Source organism: Macadamia integrifolia, chromosome 8, assembly GCF_013358625.1.
Source record: "Macadamia integrifolia cultivar HAES 741 chromosome 8, SCU_Mint_v3, whole genome shotgun sequence".
In the NCBI taxonomy this organism is placed as follows: domain Eukaryota; kingdom Viridiplantae; phylum Streptophyta; class Magnoliopsida; order Proteales; family Proteaceae; genus Macadamia; species Macadamia integrifolia.
In genome coordinates this window covers 28,366,237-28,382,207 of record NC_056564.1, presented here as the reverse complement: position 1 = coordinate 28,382,207, position 15,971 = coordinate 28,366,237, and the positions used below count along the sequence as shown (strand labels likewise).

Here is a 15,971-nt window from a genome sequence, read left to right as displayed (position 1 = left end):
ACTCGTGACCTGCCCAAAGAATGCTGGTCCCCGTTATTTTTTCTTTTAATAAATATAAAAGGCAAGTGACTTTTAGCCCTTACCCTAAAGCCATCTGTCGTCCCCCATCTTCTCAAGCTAGCCTTCCTCACAAAAATAAACTGACTGGTATTTCTAATCTACAATAGAGGACAAGAATGCCTTCCAATAAACCGCCACTTAGAGTTGCGTCCCACTAATAAGCCATGTGATTTTTTTATTAGAAAAAAAAGGTGGAAGTTTTCTTGCACGGTTGCACCTAGGGTGAGGAGGAGTGAAACTCTTTTTCTTTTTCTCTTTTTAATAAACATAAAAAAAAAAAAAAAAATTTAAAATATATTAGAAATGTTCGTGAGGGTTACAGGTAATTATAAAGTGAGTGGATACTGAAAGCTAAGGTAATTGTTTGACAAAAAGTATTAAATCTTTTGCACGCTTGAGTTTAAATAAAAAAAAAAGGTGGGGATCAAATTATACATAAAAAACAATCGGTAAAATGCTCAAAGGCCACAATTTGGTAGGTTTTAAAAGGGTTTCAAATCACTAGCGTCACTCCAAACTTAGGAGGGGAGAATCTCTTGACTTATGGTATATCAATCATATGGGGATCTTGATGTGTCTTGATATGGTCTTTAGTTTTCTTAATTTAGAAGTCGATATATAGGTTAAATAGTGTACTCGTTTTTTGGGTACTTTGGATGTCATTTTGTGCAGATGATTAACTTAAACCTCCAATACTTCTCTTTTGGATAAGATTAAGAACCAATTGCTATCCTTAGTAATTGACATTGTGACCTAATTCTGACTCAAAACTGTTTCATGGCAATGTTCATCTGAGGTATTGGACGTTGAGGGCCTACTCTAAGTTTAGCCTCACATAACTTTCCATGGTAATCCCCCTTCCTCATATAGGCAATCTGGTATTAACCAATGTTTTAAATAAGATAAGAAAGAGCTTCCAATAGATATCTAAACTCTTTTTTCTAAGGGTCAAACAAGGTTGGGTTGAGCCTGGTTTCTTAAAAGTCTAATCCAATCCTAGGTCCACAAAATTCTACCCAGGCCCAACCCAACCCTGTCAGGTTCACGTTTAAGCCCAACCTGGTTTCATACCAACCCAACCCAACCCTAATTGACCCTGCCAGGGTGGAGCTGGGTTGAACCTGACTTATGCAATTGTTGGATTAACCTTGATTGACCTATTTTTTCTAATCATACCCTATATATGAATAAATTATAGAAAAATGAAATATTAATAGATCAACTAATCAATACACAACTAAAATTTTTTCGAATACCTAACCAAAAGAGAATACATCTAAGAACTTAAATATCAAGTAAAATGTTCAAAATACCTAACCAAAAGAGTAATCACATCTAGGAACTTAAATATCAATAGATCATACAATTATCTATCTCCAAATCAATTTCAGGATGTGAAACATAAATGAGTTTCGTGTCCTCAAGAAGACCAATCAACCTAACACAATCCAATTAAGTGTCATGCACCGGATGGTCCAAATCTGTATCCACAGAGAAATGATGGAATAACCTATCAAAAGAAAAAAAAAAAAAAAATACTTAATCTATCAAAAGAAGAGATAACCAAAGCTAATGGAGAATTAAAAATTCTTATACAAAGTAACAATAATAAAAATAAAATAAAAAATGTATTTCCCTCTTGATATCTGAGAAATAGGACAGCATACTTTACTTCAAATTAATAATATCACCATCTCCAACAATAGCTGAAGTATAATAATGCAATCAAGGAATCAGTAAAGACAATCATAATTCATAATTTTTTATATTATTAGTGTGATGAAATTATACAACTTAAAAATTTGTTACCTGATTCAATCTTCTCAAGCTCTTCCAAGCTCTTTTCAACATCAATTAATGGTGAGTGTTGTAGCCAATCTTATGCACATACCAATGACTCTATAGTCTTTGGCGTCAATGAACTTAATAACTGATCTAAAATCCTACCAATAGTATTAAAAGCAGACTCTGAAGCAACAGTTGAGATAGGAATTGCTAAAACATCTCTAGCCATCTCACTTAAAATGAAGAATCATGAACTATTGATCTTCCACCGGTTCAAAATGTTAAAATCTCCCCCATCATCCTTCACAAAACCCTCAAACAAATAACGATCCAACTCCAAAAACCTCCTCTTCTTCTAATGCTTGACAAAATTTCTTTTGCAAACATAAATTATCAATCTTTGTTGAACCACTAGTGGAAATAGTTAAATTCTCTCTTGTTGGATTAGTAGTCAATTCATGCATCTGATAATGCTTTTAAGAGTATATCCTTAACATTCCTAACCCTTTCAAGATTCACACCCACCTCAGATTCAAGATATATTTGTGAATAACAAAACTTCGCGTACCTCATTTTATAGTGTGGATCAAGAACACAAGTAACAAGCAACATGATAACTTTATTCGTGCTCTTCCAATATTTCTTAAATTTCTCCAACATTGCCAATGACATATCATGAAACATAACATCTTCACTTATTGACCAACGATTTAAAATTGATTCAATCATACAAACATCTTCAAAATATAAATTTTGCAATCACATGAAGAGACCCAAAGAACTTCAATGTGGCACTGTAAAAACACTAGAGAAACATGCATAAAGTTTTACCATCCTCCCAATATTTATCAATGGGGTCCCCATCCTTGCAATCCATCTTAAATTTCATGTCTCTATCTTCTAGGCATTCAAAAGCATTCTGAAACACTAAAGTTGTTTCCAACATCGTACGCGTAGAGTTCCAATGAGTAGGAACATCTAAACAAAAAGCTTTCTTACATGCAATTTTTTCATGTTCGCAACACAACTTGAATTTTTGTGACCTTGATGGTGAACTCCTTACATTTCTCACTTCCCCACAAAATTTAAGGCCTTCTTTGACAATCAAATTCAAAACATGTGTACAACATCTCATATGAAAGAATTCTCCATCTAACAATAAACCATTTTTCTTATTAAACCTCCTCTTTAAATTTCGACAAGCGCTATTAGTCCCACTAAGAATGAGGCAACATCTAATACCCAACAGTAGGCTCATCTAGTGTTTGGAACCATTTTACAAGATTAAACATCCCAATGGTAAAAGAGCTATTAGATGTAGTTGCAAATATTGCCATAAAGAATTTGGATGTGCTAGTGAACATGTTACTAACACATTGAAACGTCATTTAACCAAATGTTGGCAATATCCCAAAGGTGAGAAAGATAAGAAACAGAAGCTCTTAAAGTTTTTAATTGAAGAGAGTGATGGTAAGCCCATCATCACTAATATTTTCTCTAGGAAGTTTGATCTAGAATATTACCGAAAAGAGATCGCTCCCAAGTTCTTTTCAACAATATTCTGGATCAAACTTCTAAAAGGAAATATTAGTGATGGTAAACTTACCATCACTCTCCTGACGCTTTAGCGTGCTAGTACCATGCTCACTAGCACATCCAAATTCTTTATGGCAATATTTGCAACTACATTTAATAGTTTTTTTTTACCACCGGGAGGTTTAATCTTTGTAAAATGATTCAAAACACTAGATGGGCCTACTGTTGGGTATTAGATGTTACCTCATTCTCAGTGGCACTAGTAGTGCTTGTCTGAATTGGAATTAAGTTTGGCTGATTTGGATTTGAGGTGACATTGCTTCCTTCCATCTTTGACATCTGTACAAAACAATATATGTTACATAAGTGGCATTAATATGATGTTAACAATATAGAACAAGACACTTTGGCATTATTAACCCATCCTACACGAAAATATATTCTTCTAAAAGTGTCTGGTTCAAATAAGAGATATAGCAAGAATTGACAATCACTTTGCATTATTAACCCATCCTCCTGCTATCATACACATGAATTGACACATCATTGAGCTGGAATAGAAAAACATTAAAAAACTGTATACTAAATTGACACTATAATCTTTAGTAACACTGATCTTTTATAGATGCCAGAAAGGGCATTCAGCAGACAGTTATTTTTGTTTCAGGATCTCCTACACTTGCAATAAAAGAAAGCTTATTCTCTTTTTCTCTTTTGATATATCATATTTAAAATATACCCAAAAGGGGGTTTGGGGGGTGGGGGAATGAGAGAATTCTGAGAACCAGTGATGAGGAAGGCATAGCAGATGATGACGCTGACAAGGTTGTAATGAAGATGAACCAACGGGTGGATAGTTTGCTGATAACAGGAAATTCAAAATAGAAACTTGGATATCAGAACTTAGTAACTACCAGATCTTCCAATCTGCTGAACAAATCAAGGTCAGATTGGGGTCCGAGTTTCTGATTATCCAGCAGGATTAAGCCCCCAAATATCTATGAAATCCGAGGGTTAGATTGAGAGATACAGTTGATCCTTAGTTGATGGACTATGACGTGAAACAGGGAGTCGCAGGGTATAGTTAACAGCAGTGAACCACAAATGACTTCAACCTAATAAGTTCCAAAGAACATCAACTAACCCTCAGAAGAGTAGCCCATGAACTTACTTGACATCACAGGTCAAGTAAGTAAGGGAAGAAGACGAAGTTGTGGTCGGCTTCAGCCGCTCCGCCTCCTCCTCCCATGGTCTCCTAAGTCTAAAACGAGGACACACAAGCAGACAAGTAGTAATGGACCACAATAGTAAAATAATGGAAAGAAACAAGAATTTTAGCTGGACCCGTTTGGTATTGTTCTTAAGAAACGTTTCTATCGTTTTTCTTTTTCAATAGAACAAAAAAACGCAAAAAACTGTTTGGCAACCATATGATGTATTTCAGTTTTTTTGAAACAAAAGTTGGAAAAAAAACGATTTGAAGGACTGAAGACGGAACGACAAGAGGGTGTTCTATCCACGTTGTTTCGTTCCAAACGTTCTAAAAATGATTTTTTTTTCACAACTTCAGAGACAAGTTTCCGATAAAATACTCGCCTCGTTTTTTTCACCTCTGCCTTTCAACTTCGCGCACTCAGAGCTGGAGAAGAAGAAGACCGCTCGCCAGAGAAGAGAAGCACGATCGACCTTGAATCCGACTTCACTCTCAAGTTCGACCGACGGAATACACTCGCAATCTTTTTTCACCTCTGCCTTTCATCTTTGCGCACACAGAACTGGAGAAGAAGAAGACCGATCGCCGGAGAAGAGAAGCACGATCGCCGGAGAAGAGAAGCACGATTGCCTGAGAAGAGAAGAGAAGCACGATCGACCTTGGTTTCCCCTTTTGATCTCTGCTCGTTGTCGCTCAAACAAGTATACCCTAGCTCTTTGCATCTTCTCTGATATGTTGATGATGGATCATGACCTCAATAAACCTTATAATGCCCTGATCTACAACCCAAATCAAGATTGGAGAGTTCGGTATTGTTTACCTGTAAAGCCTCTGCAATTTGACCGATCGGACTTGGGTTTTTCTAGGGTTAGTGGTTAGTTCCTCATTGTGAACCAAAGAGAACCAAAGAGGGTTTCACAATCGTCTTCTCCAGATTTATGCTAAATCTGGCTACATCTCAGATGCTCAAGACCTGTTCGAAAAAATGTCTCACAGATATGTTTTCTCATGGAATGCAATGCTTCCTTCTCTTGAGTTCTACTTCTGGCTCTGATTCTGTTTCTATTTCTTGAATTCATCTTCCCATTTCTATTATGCTTCTTCAAATGTGAACTTGATTTGGATCAATCTCATTTTGGAGCAAAGGAAACACAGACAAAAGTATTCACCTGTAAAGCAGCAAAAACCAGAAAAACATGGATTAGAAATGATTCAACTAATTCAATTTCTATTGTGTAACAATAATGAGATACTGTAGTGAAAATACAGTTGGGAGATGACATCAAACACCTTGTGAACATGTGGCAACAGATTCAACTAATTTAAGTTTATGAGACTTGGTTGTTTCCTTTGACGAAATGACATCAAACACAATTGTATGTCATCTTAAATAAATATGTAGATAAGTGAAAACTCTGATGGATTAACTGAATATACATTATACAAAACCCAATTGATGATATAGAAGGTTATATTTTGAAGCTTACATAATTAAATAAAAATGTAGATAGGGTATTGGTTGTGTGGAGGTGTTGACTTGCAAGGTCTGATGCAACTGGTATGTCATCTTAAAGATCATTCTCAACCATCAATTTAATTGTCCTGTTAAGAAATTGGGTTTTAGAAATGAAATGCAAATTACAAAGTCCAACCATATGATCATGCAATTGTGCACAATTTTAATGATTATGAAAATCAGGCCATTGCGTGAGCATTTTAAATTCTGTGGAGTTCAAAAAGGTTGACAATTTGTATTATATTGAAAGGAAAATCTCTTAGAATAAACAACAAGTACTTCAAACAGCTTATTATAATAAACACACTAGCATTTACTAATAATTTGGATAGCTTGATTCATTTGTTATTTTGCTATGCTTGATTTCTTTGTTATTTTCCTATGCTTGATTTCTTTGTTACTTTGATTGGTTTTATTGGTCTTTCCATTATCTCTCCCCAAATCTGATTTTATTGGAGCTTTGTTACTTTGCTTGGGTATGATTCAAAATCTGATTTCTGTAATTAGAGGACCAAACAAATAAGATGAAAGACATCCTCCAAGCATTCAAGTCTTTAGACTTGGACAAAAAGTGAAAATTTAGGGACTTATATAATAATTAACTTAGATAAGGCATTGTTAATACTGTATTTTATTTATCCTTTTGAAACCATGTTTTTTTTAGTTGGTATGTAATATTTTATTGTCCCAAAGGATTTATATGCTTATAGTATTTTAATATTATTTCTTTAATTATTGACTTAAAAGAAAAGAAAAGATAAAAAAAAAAAAAAAAACCTTTTCTGAAATAAGCATTACCAAACGGCAGAACTGTCGTTTTTTTGTTCTGAAATTGTTCTAGAAACAGATTCACCAAACAACATTAAATTGTTTAAAAATGACGTTTTGACACAAAAACTGAAATTTTCGTTTTTGACACGGAACGGAGTTTCTAGAACAGAAATGATACCAAACAGAGCCTTAAGCAACTCCGTTGACTGATTCAAAAGCGATTCAATTTAAAATTAGAGAAAAAAATTGAAAACAAAAGAGATTTGATTTTTTATTTTTTTTTTGGTAGAAGAAACTAAAGAGATTTGATTGAGGGACAGAGAAGCGTGAACTGCAGAAGAACAGAGGAGATCAGAGGGATAACTGTGTGAGAAGAATCTATCAGAGATGTACCTTTTCTATTTTTTTCGACCGTCGTCCTCGCTGCTGTTTTTTCTCCTTGTTTTTCTTTTTTTTTGGAAAGAAAAGAGGGTTCAGATTTCAGAGTCCAGCTTCCTTGTCTACCAGCTACGATTTTCACTTCTCAGAATTTATATATATCAAATGGAGTTTTCATGGTCGTTGGATTTCAATTTTTAAGTATGATCTTTGACTCGTTGGATTTAGATTGGAACTAAGAGCTAAGTCATAGAAAAACTCATCTAAGCACCATATTAGCCAATTAAGGGCATTTTTTGGACCATTGGATCTAAGTACCAACGGTTCCTAATTCCTATGTGTTTATTTGGATTTTAGAATAAATATTATATAGTATGCAATTATGCATAAATGTATAACAACATATGATATATATACAAAAACCTATCAAATGTAATTTGGCCTAGAGTATTTTTTAAAATACTAAACTTAGGAGGGTATTTGAGAACCCAAGGGGGAAGATAAATTATTCAATTTCTTTGGTAGTGAGCAGGGGTTGCATCTACTTCACTACAACCCGGATAGCAGCTATTTTCCCCCAATAGTGTCTCTAAATATCGATTATTTTTTTGCCACTTATCACATGAGTTCGACAAGAATTATTGACCAAATGCCCTGATGCATTGATCTGAGTGGATCATATGATGGCCCTTTAAGTGCTAACAGTTTGGCGTAGGATTTCTTAGTATACTACTAAGTACTATGCATTCTCAACTGTACTGGAGACTACATGGCAACAATGTAGATTTGCCCTATAGATTAGCATAATGTACTATGGAATTATTTGAGACTTGAGAGAGGGTAGATAACAGGCCTCTTAGTATCCTTTCATTACATTGTTTTTTATTTTTTACAACTTACCCTATGCATTTTCCACTATGTTAAATGATTCAAATGCAGACCTGAAAAGATCTTCCGTTGCCTCTTATATGATCTCATTAAAATAAACTAAGTATTAAACACTAATGATTTTTTTAGGAAATCCACTGTAACATTTTTTTTTTTTGTATTCCCGCCACTTGTCACATGAGCCAATGTGTCAAAAAGGGTTATTGGCCAAATACTCGCTCGCACCTACAGATCTATTGGCAACTTGTCACATAGATCATAAATATGAAAAATGAAAATGGATCTAAAGCTGAATAAGTTTGAACCAGGAGATCTGAGGGATTATTATTTTTTAGGACTGAATTCAGAGATATGTCCACTTGTTCTGTAATCGATAAAGGAGTATGACTATATTGACCATTGATAATTTGTAATATTTCATCACTATGAATACATATATGGGAAAATGACAGGAATGCTAGCGTAATACCTAAGAATAAGTATGTTAGCGGGATTTTAACCGTTAGATTAAACATAAAAATCTCATCCATTCATGTGACGAGGTCTTACAAAACCTGTCCAATACCGCCGCTCTACTATACTACTCCCCCAACCACGACGCCCTTCTCCGGCTAGTGTGCCGGAAGCATCACCAATGCCGGCAAATTCAAACCTTCCTACAACACCAGCCGTCTCGATGGGTGAAGAAAAAAGAAATGAAGATTAAACACTGAGTGATCTTCAGAAAGAAACCAACTTTGTCAACTTACAATCTGAAGTAGATCAAAATTAAACGAAATTTCAGATATGTGATAACTCATGTCTGGTTTAAAAGGAATGCTACAAGTTGAAACCTCAACCAAATAAAAAAAAAAAGCAAGAAAATCCATGGCAAAAACTGTTAAATAATAAATATGCAGAGAGAGTGGGAGGGAATTACATTTCACAGTGAGCTTTGATTTTCTCTGGGAGAGAAACTGAAGGAGAGGAAATCTGAGATAACAGATTTGAAGGGGTTCTCTATGGTGTTGGGATCGATAGTATTTTGGGTATTCTATGCTTCAAGAAGCAGTGAGGTTCTCTATGGTATTGGGATTGTAAACTCAGGCTGCCGTGGGATTACCGGTTACCGATGATGAATGTGGACAGACGATAACACTTCGATGATGGAAGCTTTTTTGGCTTCCGATCTCATAGGTTTTGGTGGTTGGGCTTCTTTGTTGTCGGAATCAATTTCAGAGATCGAAGGCCTCAGCGGGGCATTCACCTAGGCACTAGAGCACCGATCATGTCTGGGCAACGTCGGTGACCACCTTGGTCATGGCGGCCGGGAGATCTACATCTTTCAGACGAGGCATCTGCTCCATCAACAGCGGCAGTGGTTGCTCGATATCAACATGCACAGAGCCGGAACTGGTGTCAGTGCTCATGCCTGATAAGGTAACTGAGCGACTGGGGGTGATCCCGGACATGACATAGGAGAGGATTGGAAAACTTGTCGGCGATGGATCCATGACCGAAGTTCACTTTCTCTGGCTGGATATGATAAAACAAATGACTTTTCCTACAAGAAGAGAGAGGAAAGGTGTAGCAATAGTGGATTGAAAATTTATACATCTTCTTTCCATCCAATGGTTTAATTCAAGTTGATCAAATCCTACGGTCAAAATCCCGTTAGCATTTCTAATTCCTAGGTACTACGCTAGCATACCTATCCCTCTCCCATATATATATATGATATTTTCATTGATTGCTACTTTCATAAGGATTGCTCATGAAAAGGATCTCAAACCAGCCTTTTAAAGTCAAATTTACTTATGGGCTATATAGCTCAATCTTTCTCGGTTTCTCTCCCCCTTTGTTTGACAAAGTGACCATTCTTCCTCACTTCAACCTATATCATTGCCTATATGAAAATAAATAAATTAAATAATAATAATAATAAAAAATCTCATGTTACACATATCTGAATTTTATATTAACATATGTCATTATGCCATGCAAAAGAACATTTAACGAGTCATGATGGATTCGAACCACCACCTTTTGGGAAAATCCCCAAGTGCTCTACCTGTTCGAGTTAAAGACTTTCATACAAATACATGTAAAACAGTAAAAACATGATCTATATAACATGTTTGTAATATCGTGAAATCTCTCCTCTGTTTTAAACTAACAATAATCCAATAGAAAAAAATGTAGGAATTTGTTATGCTTCCACCCCTTGGGCACATTGATTCTGTTCAATCTGGTAAATGTTAGACCAACAATTTGTCATTGAACTGAATTGGCTTTCCAAAGGCAAGTAGATGGAACCTGCATTATCATCTCGAATTCTTAAGAATTGGGACCACATGCCTCTTATTGGACTAGTTGAATTGTTAACCCAGGTCAGAACTACATAAGTCCGAAAAGAATTCATTTGATTGGGTTGGATCCTTACTCATTGGGTAGATTAGCTATTTCCAAAAAAATAAAAATCCAGTCCAACTGAAAACCATTGAATTGTCTCAATCAAGTGAATAGAAAGTAGTACTGAAATGATAAATTTTCAAAAGAAATTAGTGTCCTCACATTTCATGACAGTCCAACTCATGAGATCATATCATTGTTGCTCAAAAACACAAATAAATGCACCATTCCACTTGCACTTCACAGCAATCCTCTATTTTTGACAACTATATATGAACCAGTGAACCAGTGAGGGAAATGAGAGTGGATTATGAGAGATGCTCAAAAAATCATTCACCCAAAAATATCACCATCTGTTATCTCCCCACCCCCTCCCTAAAAAAAAAGAAAAAAAAGAAAAAACAAAGAACCACGGAGTATCAAAAATAGAGTACCAAATTTCATGGCCTTAGTGGGAGGCTTGAGGGATGTTTTCTCTAAGGCCATGAGTTTAAATATCAAGGGATGATATAATATGATAGGATGAAGAGAGTGTTCAGTTCTTGAGAAAGTGACAATTCATTCATTCCAGTTAAGCTTAGAGATATCTGTGTACTTGTTTGAAGACCTGTGGCTTGCTTGAATTTTTCGTAGGCCTTAATTAGAAATCCATCTAATTAACCAGTTATTGTACTTCATCAAAACCTAATAGAATGTTTTCTTTTCTTTTCTCTAAATTCTGCTGTCATTTTTTTCTTTCTTCCTTTTGGGTGATTGATTATAGTGATTCATACCAATGTCAAGCTCCTCAGTATGCAGGAAAGATAGCATCTTATGTAGTTAACATCTACTTGGGGGAATAGAAATTTGGGTTCAAGGTATACTTTTAACTTTCTTGGCTCAATGAGGCATAAGCTGTTATGACTATCTCTGAACCCTTCTCAAGTACTGTATTTTTTAGCAGTATTCTATAAGCAAGTTGTTAGTTTCAGATATGATTGTATCAATTTTTTATTGGTCAATCACATTGTAGCTATCCCTTAGCATAGAGCCATAGATACATGCCCACAGGCATATATGAAATGAATCATTAGTCTTTAAGATACAGGGGATATTGGAATCTCATATATACAACTAGGTCTTTTAGTTTTGAATATGGTGGACTATTCTTATTAAATGTGGCTTAGGGTAAGCACTAACTACATTGTTCCATTGTTTTCTTGATAAGCCATTGTTTTATTCCACTATTAACTTCAAACTAGTTGAGGGAAGGTGTCACACTCATACTAATCATAACAGAATCTCCCAACTTATTAGCAAACACAGCATAGATTTCCTCTCTGGATGAACTTCCTAGATAGGAAATCCAAATAGGGAAATGAGAGTGGATTATAAGAGATGCTCAAAAAATCATTCACACAAGAAGCCAATGAATAAAACCAACAGGGGCTAAAAATCATTTTATACCTACTTTGACGCCGCATGAGATTTGCTCTAACCTTTAATCAAAGATGCAAACAGCTCATACAGTTTAAATTCCAATATGGTTCATGCCACTGTTTCTTCTTGAGTAAGAAGCTAATTCACATAACTTGGATGCTCATCTCTTTCCTTCAATGCCATTAAAAATTTAAATTCATAGAATGGCTATGTGGGCTAATAGCTATCATCAAAGTAACTCACAAATTAAAAAGTTAACAAAAGAAGAACCCTGAAAAGCTATAAGTTGTATTCTAAACCTCTTTCCCAGTGATGATATGTTCTTTTATCACCTCTATGGTGATAGGTGAAACCAAAGAGCAAGGATTTAGAGGTGAATCAATTTTTTCTTTGTAAATAAAAATTTAGAATTTCGTAATTTCTCTTCTTAGTATGGTTATAACTTATAAATTTATAATTAGGCAATGGATTCATCAAGGTTGAGAAGGGGTCGGGGTCAGGTTTTATGTTTTAGCCTATAGGTGGTTGTTGGTATTATAGAAGTGCACACCAATGCATTTGGTTGCCTCAATGGTCAAAATCTATAGATTTTCTATCATGGGAACCAAGGATCAAGTATTAGTACCGTAAAGCCAGTGAAAAAAAGAAAAAAAGAAACATGAATGCAAATGTTTAAAAGACATAGCAGAAAGCAGATGAATGAAATCCACTGACCACTAGGAGAAAATGCAAAACTGCAATTGGGTTTCGGCCGGTGAATATATAATATTCTTGTCTTTACAAATGCATCCGAACCCCACTAATTCCAGATTACTACCTGGGGTGAAAAACTGAAAATCCTACTAGAACTGGATTCCATTGCTACTGGATTCAGATACTATATAGTATACAAAGATGAAGTGATTTCAACAAGCCGCTAACCACCCACTCAACAATTAGAGGAATGTGCAGACATCGTTGCATGCACATTGATCCGGATAGGCCTGAGCGATTTCAAATTTCAATCAAGTACCAGATACTTAAAATAACAAGATTAACAAAAATGGATAAACATCAATCCAACAACCAATTAGAATTTTGGCATCAAATTGCGGTGCAGCACAAATGCTCTTCTCTTTACACAGCTCTATTACAAGGACACAACAGCTCTGGAAGACTGGAATTGACAAAGATTCAAAGTGATTTTAAATGCCTAAATTAATGAAGTATGAACGATAAGGATAATTCGGTGGAAAAAAAAAAGTGAATAACTTCTCAATACTGAAACACAGAAAAAGTGAAAAACTGAATAGTGCAGAACGCACTAAACCCATTATCATTTCATTGCAACTATATACCCCACACCCTAAGCCAATAATTATCAAATGATATCAATAAAAAGATCCGAGCTATGACAAGCATGGCTGACAGAAAACTAAAACAAGAAGATAAATACCAAAGACTTCGATAGATGCTGAGCAGCTGATGGAACAGAAAACTCAGAAAAGTATGGAGTGAGAAAAGCTGAAAGTCGATTGGATTCAAATTTTTAAAGTACATAAAGCACCGCCCATCGCCCCATCTTCAGCCAAGCTCACCGACAACCGTGCGCAGGTTCAAGTGTTCAAAGCTGCTCCTCCCGAACCATCCACGGATTCACCCATTCCAATACGATCAGATTGGAAGAAATTCGTAGCTGCAGGAAGGTCAAAGAAGAAGAGCAGCGAGAATGCGAGATACTATGGTGGCACCATGGCATGGTGATTCCACAACCGTGCGCCGGTTCAAATGTTCAAAGCTGCTCCTCCCGAACCATCCACGGATTCACCCATTCCAATACGATCAGAGTAGAAGAAATTTGTAGCTGCAGAAAGGTTAAAGAGGAAGAGCAGCGAGAATGCGAGATACTATGGTGGCACCATGGCATGGTGATTCCACGACGAGGGAACCACTGGCAATTTGGCATTGAGACTTGAGAATTGAGACAGGGATTGGAGCTGATCCGGCGCATTACAACAGCGGACAGTCTTTTTTTTTTTTTTCAATAGAAACAGAAGCCCTAAACTCTAAAATGCGGGTTAATATTTGGGTCGGGTTGGGCTAGGTTAGGCCGGACCTAGAACCCAACTCGAGCCCGACCTGACCTATTGGGGTTTTTCAACCCTAATCTGCCTTCAAGATCAAAAAACTTGATTTAAGCCTTGTTCGGACTCAGGGTGGGTTCGAATTGTTAGGGCCAAACTTTCACCTTTACTCTCTTCTCTATCTCTCCCTCTCATTATTCGGTTAAAAATTTCATCATATCCACAATTTCATCAGTCATGGCTTAAAAAGTTGAATCGGAATCAGCTAAATCGACCAAGTTGACTTGGAATGGATGCCATTAAACCAAAGTCTATGCAAATGAGTCCCACTGAGTTGGACCAAGTCAAGTGAGTTTGGCATTTTTTTTTTTCTTCTTGCAATGTCTCTAAAAGGTTATGAGCTACTCAGTCTCATAAGCGTCTATTGGATTCACTGGCAGAACAGATCGAGGATACTATCTTCTTGGATGTGTCACTTGAGAGATCTCTTCATGTGCTGTAGCTTCTGTGAAATGTCTGTTTTCACTAAACACCTTTTTGGGCTGTTCCACAAAATATGCGTTTAGCTTATCATCTAGTACAGTCATTGATTAGTGTCACTTGCAGAGTGTATGGTGATAGAATGGATTTGTTTACTAATGGGTTGGATCCTTCAAGCAAATTCTTGATTTGGTTAGCATTTGTAATGGAGAGAGGAAGGAGAATCATAAGAACTGGAGTGATGGAAGTCACCTTGTAGTTATTGGTAATAATTTCCAAATAGTGAAAAGAAAAGGTATAACCGGATGTTGAAAGTCATGTAACCCAGAAAATATAATGAGGCTATGTGTTTTGCCCTTTTGATTGGAAGAGGGGTTATTAGCTTAATGTGCAAAGATGAATGGTTTGTTTTTGGTAGAATGGTTGTGTTGGCCTAACAATAGAAGTGACTAGAATCATCTCACAACACTGGATTGATGGCCTACCAATACTTGTCATTTTTAACTGATTGGGCATGCTGTTCATTTGCTATGGCTCAAGAGTCGTCTCCTAAGAGTTTGATTTTTACTGTTTGAAGCAAAATTTCTCCTCAATATTGTTGACCACTGAAAGCACATGGGTGCCTTAAGGTTACTGGTGGGACACAACAGAGGTTGCTCATGTCGATGATTTACACAGTTAATTTGTGTACACTACTTAGCAGTAGGTTCAGCCTTTCACATGTACATCCAACCTCTGATTTTATTTTTATTTTTATTTTTTATTTTTTTTACTTTGTAACTCTTCAAGCTCAATGATAAATTATTTTGTCAAGTACTTTTTTTTTTTTTTTTTTTTTTTTTTTTGAAGAGTGATTCCCTAATGCCTTTGATCAGAACCCCTGAGCCCAGGCCTGTTGGACAATGCACTCGGGGGGGGGTTGTTAGGTGATCCCCAGAAAATGCCATAAAACACTAGCAACCATGGAACCTGTAACTTGTAATTTGAACCCATGAAACTTGAACTTTAAACCTTAAACAATGAAACTTAAACTTCAAACCACAACATGAAATCTAAAACCATGGAACCTCTAACTTGGAATTTGAACCCATGAAACTTGAACTTTAAACCTTAAACAATGAAACTTAAAACTTGAAACCACAACCTGAAATCTAAAACCATGCAACCTCTAACTTGTAATTTGAACCCATGAAACTTGAACTTTAAAACTTTAAACTATGAAACTATAACTTCAAACCACAACCTGAAATCTAAAACCATAAATCCTGGATCATGAATTTATAAACCAAAAAATTGAGGAAATTGGCTTTTTGCTATTACAAAGATAAAGGGTGAAGTTTCTTAGACTGCTTACAATTGTACAGCATCCTCAACGTAACAAGTTGGTCTTTTCTTTGCATAATTAGTATAAATTTTACCCTTTCTCTCCGTGGGTGGTTGGGTGGATCTGGGTGTGTGTGTGTGCGTGTGT

At 35.9% G+C, this 15,971-nt stretch overlaps 1 long non-coding RNA gene across 1 annotated transcript; it reads right to left on the bottom strand.

The window, feature by feature from the left end:
* Positions 1–4,931: 4,931 nt before the first annotated feature.
* Positions 4,932–14,194, bottom strand: LOC122085885. The gene is made up of 3 exons (XR_006142262.1): positions 13,393–14,194; positions 7,275–8,803; positions 4,932–5,763 (listed from the first exon to the last, which is right to left on the bottom strand). It is a non-coding gene; the product is annotated as an uncharacterized LOC122085885 (long non-coding RNA).
* Between the last annotated feature and the right edge of the window lie 1,777 nt (positions 14,195–15,971).